This window comes from Hyperolius riggenbachi, chromosome 5 (assembly GCF_040937935.1).
Source record: "Hyperolius riggenbachi isolate aHypRig1 chromosome 5, aHypRig1.pri, whole genome shotgun sequence".
Classification (NCBI taxonomy): Eukaryota; Metazoa; Chordata; class Amphibia; order Anura; family Hyperoliidae; genus Hyperolius; species Hyperolius riggenbachi.
Window position 1 is genome coordinate 66,542,216 of NC_090650.1, and position 24,158 is coordinate 66,566,373.

General features: G+C 44.8%; 1 protein-coding gene across 8 annotated transcripts in view; it reads right to left on the reverse strand.

Annotated features, from left to right (window-relative positions):
• The window catches only part of WDR37 (WD repeat domain 37), a 248,229-nt gene that overhangs the window by 177,538 nt on the left and 46,533 nt on the right, over window positions 1-24,158 (reverse strand). The window contains exon 3 of one of the 8 annotated variants that reach the window (XM_068235812.1): window positions 13,365-13,447. The exons of 6 other annotated variants lie outside the window; for them this stretch is intronic. The gene's annotated coding sequence lies outside the window, so the exon portion shown is untranslated. Of the gene's footprint in view, window positions 1-10,623; window positions 10,682-13,364; window positions 13,448-24,158 lie in introns of those variants that run through there. One more of the 8 variants, XM_068235814.1, reaches the window with a different exon arrangement.

Here is a 24,158-nt window from a genome sequence, read left to right on the forward strand (position 1 = left end):
TTTTTAAAGTCTGAAACACTTATGTATCACCAAGCATCATTCCATGGTGATCAGTGTGCTGTGATTGCTATAATGTCATTCATTCACGGTCATTGAATTCACTGAATGGAGTAAATGATTGCCAAAGTGTTTATTATTGCCAGAAAAAGTAGAAGCAAACTAGCGACTTGCATTGCAGCCACAAACTGCTACCTCTTAAAGTGACACTTATGGCTCGGAAAAAAATTTAGTTTTACTGACCTGGGGCTTCCACCAGCCCCCTGCTGCTGTCCGGTACCCACACAGTCTCCATCAGATCCTCCTGGCCCCGCTGGCGGCTATTTCCGGTTTTGTCGACAGGCTGGGAACGCGTTCAAGACCAAAATAGCGCCCTCTATACTGCTATTGCGTTCCCAACCTGTCAGCGCCTGTCGCCGAAACTGGAAGTAGCCGCCAGCAGGGCCAGGAGGATCTGATGGAGACTGCGTGGGCACCGGACAGCTGCAGGGGGCTGGTGAAAGCCTCAGGTAAGTAAAACTTTTTTCACAAGCCTTAAGTATCCCTTTAAGGTGGCCATAAACGTATAGATTTGCAGCAGATTCGACCATCAGATAGATTTCTGTCAGATGCCTGTCAAGTCAAATCTGAAAGGAATCTATCTGATGTGTGCCACACACTAGGAACAGATTTCCAATAGATTTCAGAATGAAATCTATAGGAAATCAATTGGAAAATCGATCTAGACGCATTATTGGACCATTAGATCCAATGCAACTCTATGGGCCATCGATCGATCAATAAATTTGATCAGAATCATTTTCTGATCGATCGATTCTATAGAATCGATCAATTGATGGCTGAAATCGACCAGTGTATGGGCCCCTTTAGGCCCCATTTACACGTAATCAGTTGGTACGAGTTTTTTTTCTTTTCTTCTCCATAGCAGTGCATTATGAAAAATCTTTCAGCTAAAATGCATATAGTGTGAACTGAGCCATTGGGAAACATGGAAATTACTTTGAAAAGCAGTTGTCCTTTCAGAGAACAACTGATTAAGTGTAAATGGAGCCTTAGGCTGGGTTCACACATAAAAGGTGTCCAAGTCCTGTCAGTTTTTGATGGTTGGCATCAGTTTTGCATGATTTTCTATGGCCGTGTTCACACATAAATCTGTATAATTCCAGTCCAGTCCTGTCAGTTTTGTATGCCTCTGGTTCGCGCAGACACTCCCCGATGCTCCGGCCCCACCTCCGGTTCACCTCTGGAATTTCAGACTTTAAAGTCTGAAAACCACTGCGCCTGCATTGCCATGTCCTTGCTCTTGCTGAGGTCACCAGGAGTGTACTGCGCAGGCCCAGTATGGTCTCTGACTGCGCAGTACGCTCCTAGTAACATCAGCGGGAGCGAGGACACGGCAACCCAGGCGCAGTGGTTTTCAGAATTTAAAGTCTGAAATTCCAGAAGTGAACCGGAGGCAGGGCCGGAGCATCGGGGAGTGTCTGCGCGGGCCACTCCCTGGGTAAGAAGCCCCGGTTAAGTTAAACTCATTTTCCCCCCAACCTCCCTACCGTATTCCTTTAAAGAGGAACTTCAGCCTAAACAAACATACTGTCATTAAGTTACATTAGTTATGTTAATTAAAATAGATAGGTAATATAATCTCTTACCCACCCTGTTTTAAAAAAGAAAGGCAAATGTTCGTGATTTCATGAGGGCAGCCATCTTTTTGGTTGAAAGGAGACAGGGAGCACGAGACAGTTCCAACTATCCTATGTCCTAATTATTCCTCCCAGCTGCTAGGCAACGAGATCATCATCTGAAATCCCATCATACTCTACAAAGCATCAAGGGAAAAATGCCCAGGGAGTTTTCTTTGGCGGGGTGGAGCTTAGCTTCTGTGCAGCTAAAAATGAAGCTTAAAGTGGATCCGAGATGAACCTTTACTCATTGCATGATTGTGTTCCTTACATATAGTTTATAGGGCATTCCTCAAGCCAAATACTTTTTTTTTTTGTTTTAATACTCTAATTCTCTATAAACTAAACAAGCCTCGCCCACGGCTTCTCTAAAACGCCAAGGCACTCAGTCCCAGGGCTTATGGAAGCTCAGCCTGGGTAGGAGTAGGAGGAGGTAACTAGCCATTGATTTCAGAGGCAGAGGAGAGGGGGGGGGGGGGGGAGTGAATTTTTCACAGGCTGAGGGGTGGAGATGCAGTTGCAGATTACCTGTGTAATGATGACAAACAGAACATGGCCACTCTCATTGTATCACAGGAATAAATCATTAAAGCTGGCCACACACTAGGCCGGTTCCCCGCCGAACGCCAGCAGATTCGATCACTGGGATCGAATCTGCTGTCACATCGTTCACGCTACACACTAAATTTCGATCTATTTCATCCCGAAATAGATTGATCCAGTCGATCGCTCCGTGCGGGAAATTACTGTCGATCGCCCGCGGGTAGGGAGCGCGTCGCTAGCGGCGTTAGAGTGCCCGACAACAGACGCAATAGAGTGGCAATACATTACCTGCTCCGCCGGCGCGACTCACCCCGGTCACCACTGCTCCGTTTTCGCTCTGGTCTGGTCTCCGGCATGCTTCACTTCTTCTGGCCCGGCAGGAAGTTTAAACAGTAGAGGGCGCTCTACTGTTTAAACTTCCTGCCGGGCAGGAAGAAGAGACCCGGAGACCAGACCAGAGAAGACAGCGGAGACCTGGGGACTGGAGTCACGCCGGCGGAGCTGGTAATGTATGCGGGCGGGAGGGAGCGGCGGCAGCACCACCACAGAATGTTAACGGTTTCAGGCTGAAATCGGTTCACAATCTGTTTGCAGTAAAGGCAGCCATACGATCCCTCTCTGATCAGATTCGATCAGAGAGGGATCTATCTGTTGGTCGAATCTGATGTCAAATCGACCAGTGTATGGCTACCTAAGCTGTATGCAGCCAGATTTGCTGTGTAAACTATCTAAACCTTAGATAAGATATATAGACAAGTTACTTGTTATAGTTAGTTTTTCATCTCGGATCCACTTTAAGTAAGAAAAACAAAAGTTCTGATGCTGTGAAACTTAAAGAAACACAAAGCCTTTTCAGTGCTGCTGAGTAGATTTTGTCTGGAGATTCACTTTAACATCTGACAGAACCAACAGGTTTTGGACTAGACCATCTCATCAGGAATTCTCAGGATTTTCTTTGTTTTATAAGCATTTTTCTGAAAAACAGATTAACTGCCAAAATAGTACAATACCAGCCAATCTCCTCCTTTGCACGCAGTTGTTAAACTTAGCAACTGCCATTCAAGAAAGGCTTTTGAACACAAAGAAAACCTCAAGAAGCCCCCATGAGGAGTTGAACTAGTCTAAAAACCTGTCGGTTCTGTCAGATTTTAACTGCTTACGTTTTCCGCTGGAGTGGTCCTTTAACCACCTCTAGTAATCAGGCTGATCACCGCTTTATCAATACAAAAATTAGCAAGAACATTTAATAGAGCAAGAGCATTTAATAAACATATTAGAGGAATTTGGCAATCCCACAGAAAGTGGCAATCTACTTTCCTAAATCTGGCAATCTCAAAAAGCAACAATCCAAAGTTCAGACCGGGCCACAAATACATAATGCCAGCTTGGCATTCATAGCTTTCAAAAACAAGCCTAAGACGTAATGTCATTGTTTGAAGAAGGACCATACCGTTCTGCAACCGACTGCCAAACATTCACATTTATAAGACTTCAAAATTTATATTCTCAGATAAGCCGCCTAGGAATGCTGCTAAAGACTACAAAGCAGAACAGCACTAGATCCTAAGAACAAAAACTTTTGACCAGAACCTAAATAGATTTAAGCCAACTCAAGCTATTAAATTTGGGTGGTCTCACGGCATGAACGGCTTTAAATATTCGCTGAGCCACTCCTAGAGAAGAAAGCTCTGCAGGGCCCCAAAACCTTGGACTATTATTGTAGAAAACAAAAATGTTTAAGTCCAATATGGACCCAACTGATTAGTAATTCAGCCACAGGTGTAGTGTACCAGCCATAACGTTTGAAGTCACAGGCATGAAACTCAAGGACCTTGGCTTGAATCCGGGCCTACATGTGGTCCTCAAGAGCTTCAAATGTGGATGACTGCAAGCAGTAGAAGGAAGGAGGAAACCTGTGCTTATAAAAGGCAGCATCTAACGTTTGTATGGAGACATCAGACCATAGCCAACGTTTGTACATGCACGTAATTTGTTTTTTTGTTTTTGGTTTGGTTTGTGCACATGCGTGAATGCACCTTCACCATATCACGTTGTGATTGGTCACATAGGGGTGTGGGAGAGGTCTACAGGTGGGGCACATTTGCCACAAGCTTCTAATAGCAGGCGTCTTTACCCTTTCTGTCCATACCTTGAAAGCTGTGAGCAAGCATTCTTTAAAGTGAACCTCCAGACTAAAAATCTACTCAGCAGAACTGAAAAGGCTTGGTGTTTCTTTAACAGTTTCACAGCATCAGAACTTTGTTTTTCTTACCAAAGCATCATTTTAGCTGCTTTTTTAGCTAAGCTCCACCCATCAAAGAAAAAAAGCCCAGGCTTTTTTTCCATGACGCTGTGCAGAGCATGATGGGATTTCCTATGTTGCTATACACGTTGCCTAGCAACTGGGAGAGGTGCCCAGGACACAGGACAGTTGGAACTGTGTCTCATGCTCCGTCACCTCCTTTCAACCAAAAAGATGGCTGCCATCATGAAATCAAACATTTGCCTGTTCTTTTAAAACAGTGTGTGTAAGAGATTATATTACCTATTTTAATTAACATAACTAATGTAACTTAAAGAAAACCTGAACTGAAAATTTAAAGTCAAAATAACCATACACAGGTCATACATACCTCCTGTGTAGTCTACTCCTCAATCTTTCTCCTCTCCGGAGTCCTGTTTGTCCACTGTGATCAATGGAATTTTCTGTCCTCCATTTTGAAAATGGCTATTATCCCATAACAGCTTTCTGGTCAGCACACTGTTAAACTGTAACATTGTCCACTTGAGCCATAGCCACATGGATAAAAACCTGGCACATCAATTGTCCTCTCAGCTATAACTGACAACAACTGATATATAATTCACAGCAACTGATATATTTCAGTTCTAACAAAATGTTGTCAGAACTGGAAGCGATCATTGTCAGAAGAAAATGGTGAGCTTCTGAGAGGAACTGATGGCAAGGCAACTATGTAATGTTCATTTGAAGTTACCTCATGTGTTTATTTTAAATAATTTTACTCAGTTCAGGTTCCCTTTAATGACAGTATGTTTGCTTAGGCTGGAGATCCTCTTTAAGCGAAACGGCTGTTAGCGTTTTGGCAATACCAATCCTATCACCCACCAGCCTGGGAATCCAACAATATAAAAATAATGCCCAGTTTTTTGTAGGCCCATTTATGGAATAACGTATATAGCAAAGGTTTAAAGAGAAACTCCAACCTAGAATTTAACTTTATCCCAATCAGTAGCGGATACCCCCCTTTTACATGAGAAATATAATGATTTTCACAAACAGACCATCAGGGGGCGCTGTATGACTGATTTTGTGCTGAAACCCCTCCCACAAGAAGCTCTGAGTACCGAGGTACTCTGGGCAAACTGCCACAATGTAACAATGTTCACAGACAGGAATTAGCTGTTTACAGCTGTCTCTAACAGCCAAAACAGCTAGGAGAAGCTACATAACCTGCCCACAGTAAAAATGTCACCATGTAATAAATGTCAGAATGTAAATCAGGGAGAGGAAAGATTTTACAATGAGCAAACACTGACTAAATCATTTATACATAATTATGGTAAAAAATGAAGCACTTTTTTACTACATTATTTTCACTTGAGTTACTCTTTAAGTGCTCTTATTGCCTCCATTCTTACAGTAGATGACTGCAGGCTGCCTTCCCATCCAGAGGAGCACACCAGTGCAGGGACCACATTCATAAGTATGAGGGATACGGATGCTGCCATACTTCATTCGAGTTAAACAATGCCATTTGCCTGGCTGTCCTGCTGATCCTTTATTTCCAATACTTTAAGCCATAGACCCTAAACAAGAATGCAGATTAGGTGCTCTGACTAGAGAATCTGACAATACTTCAAGCTAGTACATACGCTAGATGGATGTCGCCCGATTGTCCCTCGGGCGACATTGCTCAGCCAAGACTGCACATTCTGTTGCAAAGCGGCGGGAGGGGGCGGGGGGGGGACGGGACGACTACACAAGTTGGTTTGGATGCCCGATGGAGTGGCATATATGTGATGTCACAAGGTGGGGTAGCAGGGCAAGTGGGAAGAACAGAAATGTCAGCCATTTCTTGGCTGAATAATTCCGTCTGGCAGATCACTGGCCGGGCAGCGGTTGGGGGCTGCTGTACACACGCCGGTCATCATCTCCTGCCTCAGCTGACATTAATCTAGCGCATGTAGAGGCCTCCAATACATCATCGTTTCGGGTGTGTGATTTAGACACTCCCGAAGCCAGAAAGATCAGCAGGTCTGCTATCATTTAACAGGAAATACTGTATTTTTTGGACTAGAAGACTTACTTTTTCTCCCCTTAAAGTGTGTGTGTGTGGGGGGGGGGGGGGGGGGGAATCCCTATCTTCTAAATGAAATGCAGGGAGTTCCTGACTTGTGATCGCCTGCCAATACAAACCTCTAACCCGCCACAATGTCAGAGACTTCCTGTACTGTACCTATGCAGAGGAGGACACAAAGGGGCATAGAGGAGGACACATGGGGGACACAAGGGGAACAGAGGACGACACATGGGGGACACAGGAGGTACAAGGAGGCATAATCCACAAGATGTCCCTTCACCATTCCCTTGGTTTTTGTCCTCTAAACCTAGGTGCGTCTTATGCTGCGTACACACAATACGTTTACCCAGCTCGATTCTCCACTCAATTCTCTTATCTTCCGCTCGTTTTCCTTATCTTTTTCCATTCACTTCTATGAGAACTCGAGCGGTAAAAAGATTGAGAGGAATATCGGACATGACTGAATTTATCAATCGAACGCATCTATTGAATGGAAAAACGTAACATGTGTATCGAGCATTTTAGTCCTAAAAATCTGGTACATATTGCAGCCCCCACATGAGTCTCACTGCAAGGTCTACTAGACCGAAGATAATAAATCTAGGCCAATTCTGCAGGCTCACTTATGATTTCCATTCATCTCTGCCTTGGAGATTCCTTAAAGGGGAACTAAAGAGATAGGTATATGGAGGCTGCCATGTTTATTTCCTTTTAAGCAATGCCAGTTGCCTGGCAGCCCTGCTGATCCTCTGCCTCTAATACTATTATCCATAGCCCCTGAACAAGCATGCAGCAGATCAGGCGTTTCAGACTAACTATTTCTGCCGCCCGGACGTGAAGCTCACGTCCAGGCGGCTGCTCTGATGCGGTAGCTCCCCCGGTAGCCCTGGGATCAGTGAAAGGGAACATGGTTCCTGATCACCGATCCCTTTCCCCCGCAGAAAAACCGAAGTGCTCACCTGTGAGGCTCAGGCTCTTCTGCCCGGAAAGATTTCCGCATCCCCCGTGTACTTCCGCTTAACGAGAAGTACAAGGAGGGAAACCAAAAATGAAGGTGGCCATCTTGTAGTAAAACTACATCTACACATTTTCATTACAATTAACACATATAAAAACATTAAACATTGATTGTTTATGTCCCACACCAAAATATTCCCCAAATAAAATTAATGGAAAAAAAAATTACAACTAACCTCTTGAGGACTGCAGGGCTAAACCCCCCTAGTGACCAGGCCACTTTTAGTAAAATTGGCCACTGCAGCTTTAAGGCCAAGCTGCAGGGCCGCACAACACAGCACACAAGTGATCTCACCCCCCTTTTTCAGAGAGCTCTGTTGCTGGGGTCTGATCGCTCCCCCCATGTTTGTTTTTTTATAATAAATATTATTGTTTGGTTTTTTTGAATAAAAATCCCTGTTTCTTCCCTTCCTCCGATTAGCCAGCCAATTACGGCGATCGGCTGTCATAGGCTTCTGCCTATGAGAGTCGATCGCTCTCTTGTCCCCCAGGGGGACAGCCGTGTGACACGGCTGTCCCCAGTGCAGCGCTGCTGCTGATCGCAGCGCTGCACAGTGTAAATAGACAGCGTGATCGCCGTCTAACAGTCTCCCGAGCGGCTACTGAAGAGGGGGTGGAGCTCCGCCCTCCGAGCATGAGATGCGCGTGCAGGCGATCTCATGCAAATTATAGCCCCAGGACTTTACGCCAATCGGCGTTAGGCGGTCAAGACATAAATAGTTACCCAAGGGTCTGAACTTTTTAAATATGCTTTTGAAAGGGGTATACTACAAACTTTTTTTTAAATTAGAAGCTTGTAAATAGTGATGGGCGCAAAACGGAAACAATGCACCTTTATTTCCAAATAAAATATTGGCGCCATACATTGTGATAAGGACAACATTTAAATGGTATAATAACCAAGACATACGGGCAAATAAAATACATAGGTTTTAATTATGGTAGCATGGATTATTTTAAAGCTATAATGGCCGAAAACTGAGAAATAATGAATTTTTTCCATTTTCTTCTTATTAATCCTGTTAAAGTGCATTTACGGTAAAGTGGCTCTTAGCAAAATGTACCACCCACAGAAAGCCTAATTAGTGGCGGAAAAAACACGATATAGATCAATAAATTGTGATAAGTAGTGATAAAGTCATTAGCGAATGAATGGGAGGTGAAAATTGCTCCGATGCATGAGGTGAAAAATCCCCGCGGGCTGAAATGGTTAAAGTCAGATCTGATAAGACTAGCTGCATGCTTGTTTCTGGTGTTCTTAAGATACTACTGCAGAGAAACAGACCAGCAGGGCTGCCAAGCAACTGGTATTGATTAAAAGGAAATAAATATGGCAGCCTATGTATACCTCTTACTTCAGTCCCCCTTTAATAAATCAGAGCCTAATGTTCCCAGACAGAGATCTTACACAGCAACAAAAGGTTTTCATATGTTGTACATTCCTAATGTGGCAAGCAGATAGGGGGAAGCATTTAAGTAATGCAAACAATGAATGCTATGACACAGAACAAATGCCTAGATCTCAAAACATCCATCTCTCAGGCAATCTTATGTAAAGCTTCAGTCTAGCTTCACAAATGTCACAGATTCCTCATTCCAGGGCTGGTTTTGCCTTTTACATTAGACACTAGCTTTCCTATCTCCAGTCGCCTGTGATTACATTAACATTTTTCAAAAGCTGTAGGAGTCCTGCATATAAATATACTGAAGAATCCTCGATTTAAATAGTTACCAGCTTTTCCGAAACCTACATTGGCTTGTTTCTCTTTTCAGTAATGTGTCAGTTTCAGAGATTCCTATTGCAGTACACTCCCTGATCTTCTGCAGGATTTATCACCTAGCATCACTTGTTCAATTGTACCTGAGGCAATATGTGACATGATGAGATAAACATGTGTATGTACTGTACAAAACAAAATAAGAACCAGGTTTTATTTTGCTGCCTGAAAGGAGTTCATTTCTAGTCATGGAAGTGACAGCTTCTGTCTTTTCAGTAGCTTGTCAGGAATATAGTAAACATCAGTGATAAGCAAACTATAGCCATAAACGTTTTCCTGGCAGAATACAAATTCTGAGGGCAGAGAGAGAAAAATACATGAGCTATTGACCTTTTTCTAGCTTTGGGACACTTAATAGGCTGCCACTGATTAGAAACCGTAAAAAACATTCAACCTACTTTGTAACGGTTTAAATATAAAAGAAAAACCTGAGAAACGAAGAGAACCAGAGGCGGAATATTAAAATCTTAATAGGACCCAGAGGCATGTCATGTGCCCAATGACATGCCTCTGTGTCTCTATAGCCGCCGCCAGCCCAAAGCTCTGCTGTCCCCCCTTCAAATATTGCCAGGCTAGCGACACACAGCCCCCTCCCCCCCATAGCATAGCTCCCCTGCCTCACTAGCTTCCTCCAATTAGAAGCTAAGCTGTGACCCTGGAGTACTTCCTGGGTGGCCTCGGAGAGAGGAAGGGAGGGAGAAGTTGTGCCGCCCTCCCCGAACCGTGGCTCCCCCTCCCATCATGCCGCGCCCCCCCCCCCCCCCCCCCTCAGCGCGGCCACATGGCCTGCACGCCCCTAGACATGTGGCCGGGCCCCTCGCTGTATTTCTGCTGCCTTCCAGGCTGCCACTGTACCCTCTGAAAGATTCCCAACCACAGCTGTGGTCTTGGGCTATAGTGCATGGGCTGGCACATCAGCGTGACCCACTCAAGCCCATGGACTGGAGCATTCTGTGCTTATGCGGTTCACAAGGATCTAAACTGCACTGCTGCAGAGCACTCCCAGCCACTGAAGTCCGGTCTAGAGAGTCACGTGGACAAGGCATATGCACAATAGCCTGCGTCCACAGCTGTGATCAGAGTTCTTTAGGAGGGGCTAGCGGCGCACTGGAGGGCAGTGGAATTATACCAAGGACCAGATAGACTGCTGGGGGATGGAAGAAGCCACAGGTAAGTAGATCAAATCTAACATTTCAGCTCAAATGTCCTTTAAGGGTTGGCATTGGAGGGGAAAGAAATTCCTTTGTCAGGTCACGCCTTACAGAAGATTGTTAACCATAGGTTTACCTGCAAGTTCAGGAGAAATCACCATAGTGCAAGGGAAGAGTTGGTCCCAAACGATACAAAGGGTCTATGGGATGCTTTTCAAATGTTTACTGCTTCCAAATGCCACTCAGACGACACTAAAAATAGACGTATTACATTGCATGCATTGTTTGCCAGACATGACATGGATCAGCCGTCAGGGTGTAGCATTCATAGAAATCCACTATATTTTTATTTTTTAACCAGGAATCAGGGGGAAAAAAAAAAAAAAAGTTAGACTTACCTGGGGGGCTTCTACCAGCCCTTGCAGCTGTCCTGTGCCTGCACCAGGACAAACCGATCCTTTGGTCCCCCCACAGCAAGCCAGTTTAATTTCTAGCGACTGGCCAGTCGGTGGCCACCCACTGCGCCTGCATGGCCCTGGCCTCGCACGTCCTCGATCATGCTCCCATCAGCGGGAGCATCCTGCATATGCGCAAGTAAAAGACTTTTTCACACTGCACATGTGCAGGACCGGAGAAGGGAGCGTGACTGAGGATGCGCACGCCCAGAGGCGCTCAAGGCAGGTGCAGTGGCCATCGACTGTCCAGTTGTCAGAAACGCAACTGCCTCACTGCGGGGGACCAGAGGATCGGTTTGTCCCGGCACGGGCACAGGATGGTTGCAGGGTGCTGGTAGAAACCCCAGGTAAGTTAAACTGGATGGATTTTTTTTTTGTTTAATTTAGGTTCACTTTAAGGAGGAAAATAATGAACAACATTTTCATTTGTTACAACATTAATTTATAGATTAGTCATTGTTTGCACACTGTAAAATCTTTCTTCTCCCAGATTTAAATTCTAAAATGTATCACTAGTGGTGACATTTTTAGTCCAGCCAGGTGATCTCTGTGGAATTTTCGTTACTGAGAGTTCTATGCACAGATGGAGATATTACTTGCTTGGCAGTTGTAAAACGCTGTTATTTCCCACAATGCAACAAGTTTCACAGGTCAGAAACTGTCAGGACCACGGTCATGACATCACACTGTGGGAGGGGTTTCACCACAATATCAGCCATACAGATCTATGATACTTTGAGAAAAGGTAAAGATTTCTTGTGGAAAAGGGGGCATTTGTCAGGCATGTTTACATCTAAAATCGTAATCGCAAATACAAGCGTTTTGCGATTGTGCGGCAAGGCGTTTTTCCCCTCCCAGCGCTCCACTGCATGATGCGTTTTTGGTAAAAGCGCTTTTTTAAGTGTTTTTCCAGTGCGGCAAGTCAGGAAGTGAACTCTTTGACCCAGAAAAGAATAAATACAATGTATTGATTCTTAAAAACGCAAATGCAATCACGGCACAAAGCAATTTTGTGAATGTTTGCGGTTTTCCTATACCTTCCATTTACCGTAGGTGAAATTGCCTCAAAAATGGTCAAGGCACCACTTCGCTGAGCGGATCGGAAATGAACCGCTCAGATGTGAACGCTCCCATAGGGAGTCATTGCACAAGTGCTTTTAGGGCAATTTTGAAAAAATGCCTGCGCTTGAATAAAGGGCAAAAACGCTCCCACCCTGGCGTTCTATTTAAATTGCCAGGGTGCGGGCGGCAGGGTTTTTTTAACGTAATTTTTTTTTCATGCTGCCAACTAAAAGTTGGCAGCATAAAAGCCCACTAGGGGGCGCACATGGTGCGCCCTTCTGATCGCTTTCGGCGATCACAACAAGAAATCTCGCAGAGAGCGGGATTTCTTGTTAGGCTTACCCAGTCGTCATGGCGATGATCGGGATGACGTCATGGACGTCAGCCGACGTCCTGACGTCAGACGCCTCCGATCCAGCCCTTTGTGCTGCCCGAAAGTGTTTGGTCCAGGCAGCGCAGGGCTCAGGCGGGGAGGGGGGGGGGGGGGACTCTTAGAGGCGGCGATCGAAGACCACACGCAGCTAGTAAAGTACTAGCTGCGTGTGGCGCAGTTTATTTGGTGTAAATCGGCCCAGCAGGGCCAGAGATATCAGCCTCGGCGGCAATGGACAAGCTGAGCTCATCCATACCACCAGGAAGGTTAATGTGAACGAGCCTTCACTGATTTGGATTAAGTTCAATTCCTTTGTAAAGGAAACTACACACCTTTTTCCCCCCTTTAGCTGTCCTTATTTACAGAAGTCACAGATGCCATCTTCACAGCACCTCTCTGGATAAACTCTTTGAAGCAGTTATCTTAATTACCCACCCCCCTCTGTTCATGCTAATGTGTGCAATAAAACAATTCAATTAATTAGTCATTAGCTGCCTGAAACTTCTGTGGTCGGGCTGGCCGAAGTAGGCTAATAAAACCTTTGAGAACTTACAAATGTAAAAAAAAAAAAAAAAAAAAAAAATAAAATAAAAAAAAGGTACTTTTTTTATTTATGTTTTTTTTTTAAATAATGAGACACATTGTTGGCATGCATTTGAATGTGCTTTTGCGATGCCCTGGGAGCTAAAAATGGTGCTCGATTCACTTTAAGGTGGCAATATACACATAGACTGCCATCTGTATCTGGATTAGAGCGGGAACAAATCCTACAACATACTGCACATACAGTAGGCATTCAATAGATTTCAACATGAGGGGGAAAAAAAAAATGTATGTTTTGCTGACAGGCAGGAACGCCGAGTATTGATAGCTGCGTAGCTGGATTCAGTGACAAAGAGCTACCAATAGTTGCATTTTAATCAATTTTAGGATTTGAACAGGAAAAAAAACTGCAAAGTGATAAGGAAGAAAACAATAGTTACTCACCGGGTAACGTTCTTTCTAGTGATCCTCTGGGACAAGACTCCGAGATATCCACGCCCCTTCCAGGAAATATTTCAATCCCTCCCCTATAAAAGAAAGGCCATGAGAATCTCCCCTCAGTCTTAAATAATAACTGTCTAGAACTCTTCCTTTCACTTATTTATACTATGAACCGCTCCATACCAAGTACAGAATTAATCTATTATACCCCAATCGGGTGGGACTCTTGTCCCAGAGGATCACTAGAAAGAACGTTACCCTGTGAGTAACTATTGTTTTATCCAGTGATCCTCTGGGACAAGACTCCGAGATGATAAGCAAGAATCAAACCTCAGGGTGGGTAGCAGCCTTCAGGACCTTACGACCAAAGGCTTGCTGTTGTTCTGATAACACATCCAACTTATAATGTTTCACAAAAGTGTTAAAACTTGACCACGTAGCGGCTTTGCAAATCTGCTCCGGGGTAGCACCAGAATTATGTGCCCAGGATGATGCTACTGCTCTAGTTGAATGTGCCGTGAAGGACAACGGGAGTTCCAGGTTCAACAAAGAATAAGACATATTAATAGCTTTCTTAATCCATCTAGATATAGTAGATTTGGATGCAGTGCAACCTTTATTCTTACCCCCAAATAGGACAAACAAGGAATCCGACTTCCTAAATTCTGAAGTAGTCTTGATATAGTGTAAAATACACCTTCTAACATCTACTAGGTACAGATCTTTATCCTTCTTTTTCCCCCCCTGGATACTAAAGGAAGGAATAACAATAGATTGAGATCTATGGTATTTGGACACCACCTTGGGAAGAAACCCTGGGTCTGTCTGCAAAACTAATCTGTCTCCTAAATCCTGAAAATATGGAGGCTTACAAGATAACGCTTGTATCTCACTGACCCTCCTAGCTGTAGATATGGCGGTGAGGAACACAGTTTTAATTGTAACATGCAATAAATCACTCTGGTCCAATGGTTCAAATGGAGTCCTGGATAACCCTTTTAGCACTGACGGTAGATCCCACGGGGACACATTAGGTGCTTTTGTTAGAACCTGTCTACTAATAGCTTTAAAAAATCTTACCACCAAGTCCTCCGCAGCTAATTTTTTACCTGTCATGGCAGCCAAGGCTGAAACCTGCACTTTTAATGTGCTGACCGATAAACCTTTTTCCCAACCTTCCTGCAAAAAATCCAATAATGCTGGAATAGAAAAAGAATCATAGGAGGAAGAATCTAACCAATGAAAAAAAGTTTTCCAATACTTAATATACATACTTCTGGTAGAATCCTTTCTACTTTTCAATAAAGTTTGAATACCTCTACTGGAAAGTCCCTTGCTCTTAAGCCAAACTACCTCAGGATCCAGGCTGCTAGTTTTAACTTTTCCACCTCCGGATGCCAAAGCTTTCCTTGGTACAGTAGATCTTTCCTGTCCGGCAGCTTCAGAGGAGGTTCCACAGCTAACTTTTTTAGAATTGAGAACCAACTTCTTTTTGGCCAAACCGGCGCAATCAGAATTAATGGGGCTTGAATCTCCTTCCATTTTTTGATGACTAATGGAATGAGAGGCAGAGGAGGAAAAGCAAACGCCAGAGGAAAGTTCCATACTTGTGACAGCGCATCTATCCCCCAAGGCTCGTCCCTTGGATTTATCGAGCAAAAAACTGGCAGAAGAGCATTCTGCTTCGTCGCAAAAAGATCGATTGAAGGAACACCCCAGACATCTGAAATCAGAGCAAAAACCTCTCTGTTCAGGGCCCATTCTCCCGGAAGAACAGCATTCCTGCTTAGCTTGTCCGCGTCTAGATTCTGAAGACCCTTCAGATGAAGAGCTTTCAGAGATAGCACATTCACCTGGGCCCAAGTACAGATTTCCTTTGCCTCCTCTTGCAACCATTCCGACCTCGTGCCCCCTTGCTTGTTTATATATGCCACAGTGGTGGAATTGTCTGACCTCACCATAACATGTTTGTTTTGTACAATCTTTTGTGCTTGAATGAGAGCCAACTTTACTGCCCTCAATTCTTTCCGATTGGACGAGAATTTTTATCTCTTCCTGATTCCACTGTCCCTGAAAGGCCTGATGCTCCACGTGAGCACCCCACCCCCAAGCACTGGCATCTGTTGTGATAGTTACTTCTCTGGGGTATACCCATAAGTTCCCCTGGGACAGATTTCCCTTGTTCCAAATCCCGGATGACTGTTAAAGAGAAACTCCAACCAAGAATTGAACTTTTTCCCAATCAGTAGCTGATACCCCATTTTACATGAGAAAGACAATGATTTTCACAAACAGACCATCAGGGGGCGCTGTGTGACTGATTTTGTGCTGAAACCCCTCCCACAAGAGGCTCTGAATACCGCAGTACTGCTGGCAAACTGCCACAATGTAACAATGTTCAGAGACAGGAAATAGCTGTTATTAGCTATCTGTAACAGACAGAGCAGCTAGAAACAGCTAAATAACCTGCCCACAGTAACAATGTCACCATGTAATAAATGTCAGAATGTGAATCTGGGAGAGGAAAGATTTTACAATGAGCAAACACTGACTAAATCATTTATACATAATTATGGTAAAAAATGAAGCACTTTTTTTACTACATTATTTTCACTGGAGTTCCTCTTTAAGGGAAGCATCACTTCCTGATCCAAGTTCCGCTGAGATCTGTCCCAGTTCTTTAATAGAAAAGATTGAAGCAGCCTTTGGTGTGCCAAAGCCCACTGAACTGCTGGAGCTGTGGAAGACAAAAGTCCCAGAGTTCTCATTATCAATCTTAAGGAAACTTTTGGGTTCTTTTGTAGACCGGTTATTTCGTTCATAACCTTGTCTATCTTCTCCTGTGGCAAAAACATCTTTTGAACTGACGTGTCTACCATCATTCCTAAAAATTTTATCGTTTGAGTTGGTATCAATACAGATTTGTCTCGATTTACCAACCACCCCAGATCTGCCAGATACCTCAAAGAAGTCTCTAGATGTGCCTTCAAAAGCTCCACTGAATCGGCAAAAATCAAAATATCGTCGAGATAAAAAATCACCTGGATAGCTTGCTCCCGGAGAGGAACTAACGCTTCCGCCATAATTTTTGTAAAAATGCGAGGTGCTGAACTGATCCCGAAGGGAAGGCAAGTAAATTGGAAGTGACACAGAGTGCCTTCTAGAGATACGGCAAACCTGAGGTATTTCTGTGAATATGGGTGAATGGGAACATGCCAATATGCATCCTGCAGATCCAAATTGACCATGAATGACTCTGCTTCCAACAGATTTCTGATAGAATAAATCGATTCCATCCTGAATCGTTTGTACTTGACCAACGGATTTAATTTCTTTAAGTTGAGAATTAACCGGAATTTCCCCGACGGTTTCTTTACCAGAAACACGGAAGAGTAGAACCCCCTTCCCTGTTCCGACCGAACGACTGGAATGATCACTTTCTGATCTACCATGACTTTCAGAATTCGAGACAATTCCTGCGACATTGCCGCATCTACCGGATTTCTTGCTATCATAAATCTGTTGGGAGGAACAGAATTGAACTCTATTCGATAACCCATTTTCACAATTGCGCAAATGTATGGGCTGGCGACTGAATTTCTCCACACCTCGCTGAAGTTCTTCAGTCGACCCCCCACTTGATGGTCATTGGGGTTTCTTATTATCCTGGGGCTTGATAAGAAAACCCCCCTTACCATTTTTGTTAAAGGACCATCCTTTCCTTTTAGACTGTCCTTGACGCTGATTATGTGGCCTATTGAAAGGACGTTTGGTAGGCTGCGTAACCTTTTTCTTTGGAAAGACCTTTTTACTAGAAGTCCTTTCCAAAGTAGCATCCAATTCAGGCCCAAATAACAGATTACCTGTAAAAGGGACTGAACATAACCTGGATTTTGAAGTGATACTTCCTTCCCAAGTTTTAAGCCAAACTGATCTTCTAGTAACATTGGCTAACCCAGCTGCTCTCGCTGTATACTTGATGCTTTCTGCTGATGCATCTGCCAGGTAGCTAGTGCCTTTAAAAAGTAATTCTAAGGCCTCCAGAAGTTCTTCCTTAGAAGCCCCCTCCTGAATCTTATATTTAAATTGATCCAACCACAACAACATGGTTCTTGATACACACGTAGAAGCTATAGTCGGCCTAAAAATAGCCGAAATAGCCTCCCATGTACATTTTGAAAAAGCGTCCGTCTTCCGATCTAACGGATCTTTTAAAGAGCCTAAATCTTCAAAGGCCAACTCTCCCTCTTTAACCATCTGAGAAAAGGGCGTATCAAGTTTAGGACATTTACCCCATAAATTAACCTCCTCTTCACTAAACTGGAATCTTCTCTTCATTCCTTTAGAAAAAACAAGTTTTTTATCAGGCTCGGTCCACTCCTTTAGGATAGACTGGCGAATAGACTTATGAACTGGAAAAACAATGCCTTCACTGTCTTGCCACCCTTCATAGAGTTTATCATGAGGAGTTAACAAATCTGAATTCCCTTTATCAATCTGTAAGGTATCAATAATAGCATCAATAAGGCCCTCTGTGTCCTCTACTTTAAATTTAAATTTAGACGGGGTCTCTTTAAATTCTTCTGCACTATCATGAGAATCTGAACCCACCTCCCCTTCTGAAGTAGAAGAAACTGCTGGTACAGGGGCTTCTGGTTTAGATTGTGTCTTAGTTTCAGCCAAAGAAGATTTAAACTGTTTAATAGTATCAGCCATTTCCTGTCTAAAGGCTCTTATTGTATCCTTGACAGAGAGGCCATCCTCTGCTAAAACCTTCTTAGAGCAGGGTTTGCAGAGTGTCTTTTCCCATTCAGCTGGCAGTCGTGCATTGCATACTGGGCACTTTCTCTTGGATCCATCTTTTGCCTGCAAAACATGATCCAAACAGCCCATTTAGAATGGAAAAAATTGCCCAGATAGTTCTAAGTATTTTACTATTGCTGAAAAAAAAATACCTTAGAAGGACCAGCACCTTCCTCCCCCGGAGCCACAGACATTGCAACTGTCCTGTTCGCTCCACAGAGCTAGAATGAGAGGAAGCCGGCGCGTCCCACCGCCTTCCTTATACTAACCCCGCCCTGGTTTCCGCCGGAAGTGACGTCAGCGGTAGCCGCGCGCGCGGCTAAAAAACTTCCCCAGAACAGACCCGATGGATCTTCTGTTCCACTGACGCTGTCTCCAGCTGCGTGCAAGACAGCCCACCGCCACCTCCAACCAGGCCAGAGGGATCGAGGACGCCATCCCGTTTTCTCCCTCCTCTTAAGGGAGCAAACACGAGGCAAGGTAATAAACCTTGATACTGCCAGACTGACCAACTCAGTCTCAGCAGCCCCCTACAAGGTTCCCCAGGCCCTACCTACCATAGACCTGGTTCACCCGAGGGAAAGAAACCTTCTCGCGCAGGAAATATTTCAAACTGAGGGGAGATTCTCATGGCCTTTCTTTTATAGGGGAGGGATTGAAATATTTCCTGGAAGGGGCGTGGATATCTCGGAGTCTTGTCCCAGAGGATCACTGGATAAATCAATTGTTAAAGTAAACATCTAGCAAGTCTATCCTTCCTCACAACTTACCAGCTGTGCTTACCTATTCAGGGCCACCTCATAGACCCCTCAGTCCTGGCCTGTATGTCAGTGTGCATACTGCTGGCGCTAACCCAATACTCTATCATGTAAGAGATGGGGCAGTATGAGAGACTGGTCATAAAGGGGGAAGACTGGTTTGGGTTGTCCAGGAGCTGCTCAGCAGTTCAGGATCAGATCTTGGACAGCACAGGCATTCCTAGCTCAAGGGGAGGAGCCACAAATTTAAAAAACTGATTCGCCGAGTAGCACAGTGGGCATGATAAGCACTTACAGCACTAGAGTCACAGGTCAATTCCCAGGGACATATTTGTGGAGTTCTACATTCTCCCAGTGATTGCATGGGTTTTGTCCAGGTGCTTCGCTTTCCTTCCTCCCCAAAAAAAACATTTAGGCTGGTTTCACAGTGGGACGTTACAGGCGCACGTTAGAGCAGCCTGTAACGCAGCCCACCGCACAGTAATGAAAAATCAATGGGGCTGTTCACAGTGCGGACGTTGCGTTACATTGTAACGCTGCGTCACAAGACAACGTACTGCATGCAGTACTTTGGACGCGGCTGAGCCGCGTTAGACTGCTTGCACATGCTCAGTAATGTTGGGGAGGAGCGGAGAGCGGCCAGGCACATGGCTAATTAATATGCACTGCACGTTATGACGTGCAGTGTTTACTTCCTGGAGCAGCCACTCTGTGCGGCGATTGGCCGGCGGGACCACGTGATGCCGCATGCGCACAAGAGTGCGCATCACGGCATCACTGACGCCAGAGTGAGCTGCACAACGCGGCTCACTCTGACGTCCAGATCCAGCACCACCAGGCGTTGAGTTAGGGGGACGTTATGCGACCTTAACGCCCCCTCTAACGCAACGTCCTGGTGTGAAATTAGCCTTAAAGTGCAACTGTCGGGCATATAATCAAAAATCAATTCTTTATTTTATCTGGTAAGCAAGTAATAAGGATGCCAAAAAGGCAATCCAAAACTTGAAATCACTATTCCTTTTCTTGTTGATAAAATGATCATTCCCTAGTTTACCTGACTTATTTGGTATACACAAAATTTGGTACACAGCAAACAACTTGGGTTGTCCTTTTTTGCTTCACTACTTCCCCCCCCCCCCACTTAAGTAATGCAGCCTGATTGGCTGACACCTCTTTCCCTCCCGTTTTCCCCTCCCACACCTCTGTTCCTCTCTGATTGGCCAATATTTCTCATGCTGAGACAATGCACTTTCTATAGTGAAGGGCTGGCAATGCATACACAATCATGCAGAGGAGAGTAAGGGAGGAAAGGACATCAGGATTGGCTTCAAAACAGCCACAGTTAAAAGGGGAAATGTTAAGGATTTTCCTTTTTTACTGTAGAAATATAACAAAAATCAAAAACGTGGACAGTATGTTATGTAAGAAGAGCAAGTATTTATCTACTTTTTTTTTGTTTGTTTGTTTTTAGATAGTATGGCTGACAGCTCCTTTTTAATAAACAGGCCTAGTTACAACAAGGTGGTCAGGGTTCAAATGCAAATCACAAAACACTGAGGTTTCACAACTTAGGATTCCTAGTCAGCCACACCCCAACATGGAGGTTATCAGCCGCAGCTGATGGTGGGCTCACCCTCATATCTATGGAAATGTGGAACAGACAATCATTTTTGGGGAGGTGCTTCGAGTAGTCACTGGAAAAATAAACCCAGCCCATATAGAATGGCTGGAGACACAGGCCAGCTGCACAGACAGCTCCAGGCACAAGAAGCTGACATCAGCTCAAAGCCTGCACATGTCACAGAAAATATCTGTAGTAAAACATCTTATGACAAATACAGATAAGGGCTGAAATAGAGGAATCAGCAACACTCCAGTGAGTGTTCAAAGCTGTATGCAGCATCTGAAACCCTCATCTACGCTAACCATTCACTGTGGCCCTTCAATGCTTATCAGTAACGCCTCCATAGGAGGAGAATCAGTCCAATTGATGTTGGCTGTTGTGCTACGGTACCAATGCTCTACAAGCATGTGTGTGTGCCACCTCATACACTATCATTGCCCTAAGGCTGTTGAATCATAATTACACAAAGCATTAAGCTGCCCAAGGTAACCTTGGTGAAGGTGTTCAAATATACACACACTTTGCTTTAGCGCACAGCATTTTCCCTCAGCTGTGTCCATTAGGAGTACAACAGTAGCATAATGACACAAGTGCTCACGTAAACCTGCTCCTCAGGGACTATAATCCTAGTTATAATCACCCTCCTGCCCTCCAGTGACCAGAAACTCTCCAGCTCAACATAGTGCAGCTTACGTAACAAGAGGTTCAAACAAATGCCCTGTACTATCATCCCTGGTCCAGCAGCACAGCATCCCTGTACCACCATCACTGGTTCACCAGCACATCGTCCCTGTACCAACATCCCTGGTCCAGCAGCACAGCATCCCTGTACCACCATCACTGGTTCACCAGCACATCGTCCCTGTACTAACATCCCTGGTCCAGCAGCACAGCATCCCTGTACCACCATCACATCGTCCCTGTACCAACATCCCTGGTCCAGCAGCACAGCATCCCTGTACCACCATCACATCGTCCCTGTACCAACATCCCTGGTCCAGCAGCACAGCATCCCTGTACCACCATCACTGGTTCACCAGCACATCGTCCCTGTACCAACATCCCTGGTCCAGCAGCACAGCATCCCTGTACCACCATCACTGGTTCACCAGCACATCGTCCCTGTACTAACATCCCTGGTCCAGCAGCACAGCATCCCTGTACCACCATCACATCGTCCCTGTACCAACATCCCTGGTCCAGCAGCACAGCATCCCTGTACCACCATCACATCGTCCCTGTACCAACATCCCTGGTCCAGCAGCACAGCATCCCTGTACCACCATCACTGGTTCACCAGCACATCGTCCCTGTACCAACATCCCTGATCCAGCAGCACAGCATCCCTGTACCACCATCACTGGTTCACCAGCACATCGTCCCTGTACCAACATCCCTGATCCAGCAGCACAGCATCCCTGTACCACCATCACTGGTTCACCAGCACATCGTCCCTGTACCAACATCCCTGATCCAGCAGCACAGCATCCCTGTACCACCATCACATCGTCCCTGTACCAACATCCCTGATCCAGCAGCACAGCATCCCTGTACCACCATCACTGGTTCACCAGCACATCGTCCCTGTACCAACATCCCTGATCCAGCAGCACAGCGTCCCTGTAGCACCGTCCCTGTCTCAGCTGCAGTGTCCCTATACTCCCACCCCTGTCTCAGAAGCAATGTCTCTATACCTACATTCCAAGCTCAGAAGCACAGTATCCCTATATCAGCAGAATACCCAGACACCTCCGTGTACAACTACATATCAACTAAAGTTATTTCTAAAAAGAAAAATCTATTGTTAATGTAGTTTCCAGTAATCAGAATCCACATTTCCTGTAAGAGTGCTTAATGCCCTGTTACAATCCATTTGTCCATTCTGATGGAACAGAGGCCATAGTGGGTTCTTGTAACGCCAAAGCCTGTACAATTTCATGCCTCCATTCCATTACCCCGTGATAATACAATGCTGTATACATAACCAGCATACAATGCTCTACACAAACAAACAAAAACCAAAAAAAAAAAACCACAACACTGCAGATGAATTATATAACTAATAATGCCAGCAAATGCATGATGTCTACAAACTGAGCACTGATCCAGAGAGCAATGCAGTACAAAAACTAAGTTCTTCAAACAGCAGTTTACTTACAGCACGGCAGGAACAAATACAAGCTGTAAGTTCATGTGTCTGCAGATACATCATAAAATACAAAACACACACAACTAATGGCTTTTATGAAACTGCAGCAGGTAAGAAGGAAGAGTATTAAGTGGCTGCCATGGTGAGGGCACATATGATGTAGAAAGCATGGAGACAAAGTAGTCTGCTCTGTTACCTCGCAGTATTACAGTGGAAGGATTCCGTCCTGGCTCTCCACTTATCATTGGGGTAAGTCTCATCTGTTATGGTGAGGGGACATTTCTATATCCCATACAAGATCACAGTGGTGTCTAATGAACTGAGTCTGGATAAAGCTGTGTTGGGACACGTGGCCACCACACCATGAAATAATTTGGGGATTTCCACAGCTGTCTGACTGTGCCCACATAAGGAATATTTTCTCCAATGTCCTTTTCCTGGAACCTCCATGTCTTTAGAAAGAACTCTGGTGGTCAGGAAATCAGGGAAGCAGATTCACTGTCACGGCAGAAAGTGAGAATTTCCCCAGCTGGGCACACTGACAACAAGAAAAACCCAAAGGTTCTAACCATGTTTAAAACTAGGAGAAAAAAAAAAAAAAAAAAAAAACACCCTTCCAGGTAGTTTCTCTTAAACTTTAAGCAAACTGGTGAAGTTTACTGCTGGCTGTTTTGGATACTCACCTCGGGAGGGGGAAGCCTCTGGATCCTAGCGAGGCTTCCCCCGTCCTCCCTTGTCTCACGGTGGTCCCGCTAGAGGTCCAGGAACAGGGGTCATGTAAATATTAACCTTACCGACTCCAGCGCAGGCGCAGTAGCGGCTCTCAGCTCGGAAATAGCCGATCCCAGTCGGGTCCGCTATAATGTGCGGACGCAAAATGCCTACACAGTAGAGCGGACCCGACTGGGATCGTCTATTTCCGAGTCGATAGCAGCAACTGCGCCCCTGCTGGAGCCAGGGAAGGTAAATATTGCATAGCCTGACAAATTGTCGGCTGAGCATTGGGCCAGAGCGAGACCACCGTGGGACGGAGGACAGGAAAAGCCGCGATAGGATCCCGACTCCCCCTCCCGAAGTACGTACCCACCCCTCGGGGGACCTTTTTTTTTTTTTTTTTTTTAAATACAGAGTCTCTTTAAAGTGGACCCAAATTAAAAATACAACATTTCAGAAATAAAATCTATTTTCTACATTATATTAATAAATAGCAACCTTTTTTCAGCTGCATGATGACAAATCTAAAATATTTTACATGTATTGGAGGAACCCCTCCCTTTCTTTCAAATTGCCAGGATTTTTCCGGCAAACTGGTGGAGTAGATAGTGTCCGGCAATGGAGGAATTGCTAATGGCTGCCCCCAGTATAATCCTAGTTATGAAAACAGAAGGGTGAAAAGCATGCACTGAAATGATCATAGGTTTGAAGGAGTGTTTATTTATCTTTGTATGTGTCAGAGTGGTGCA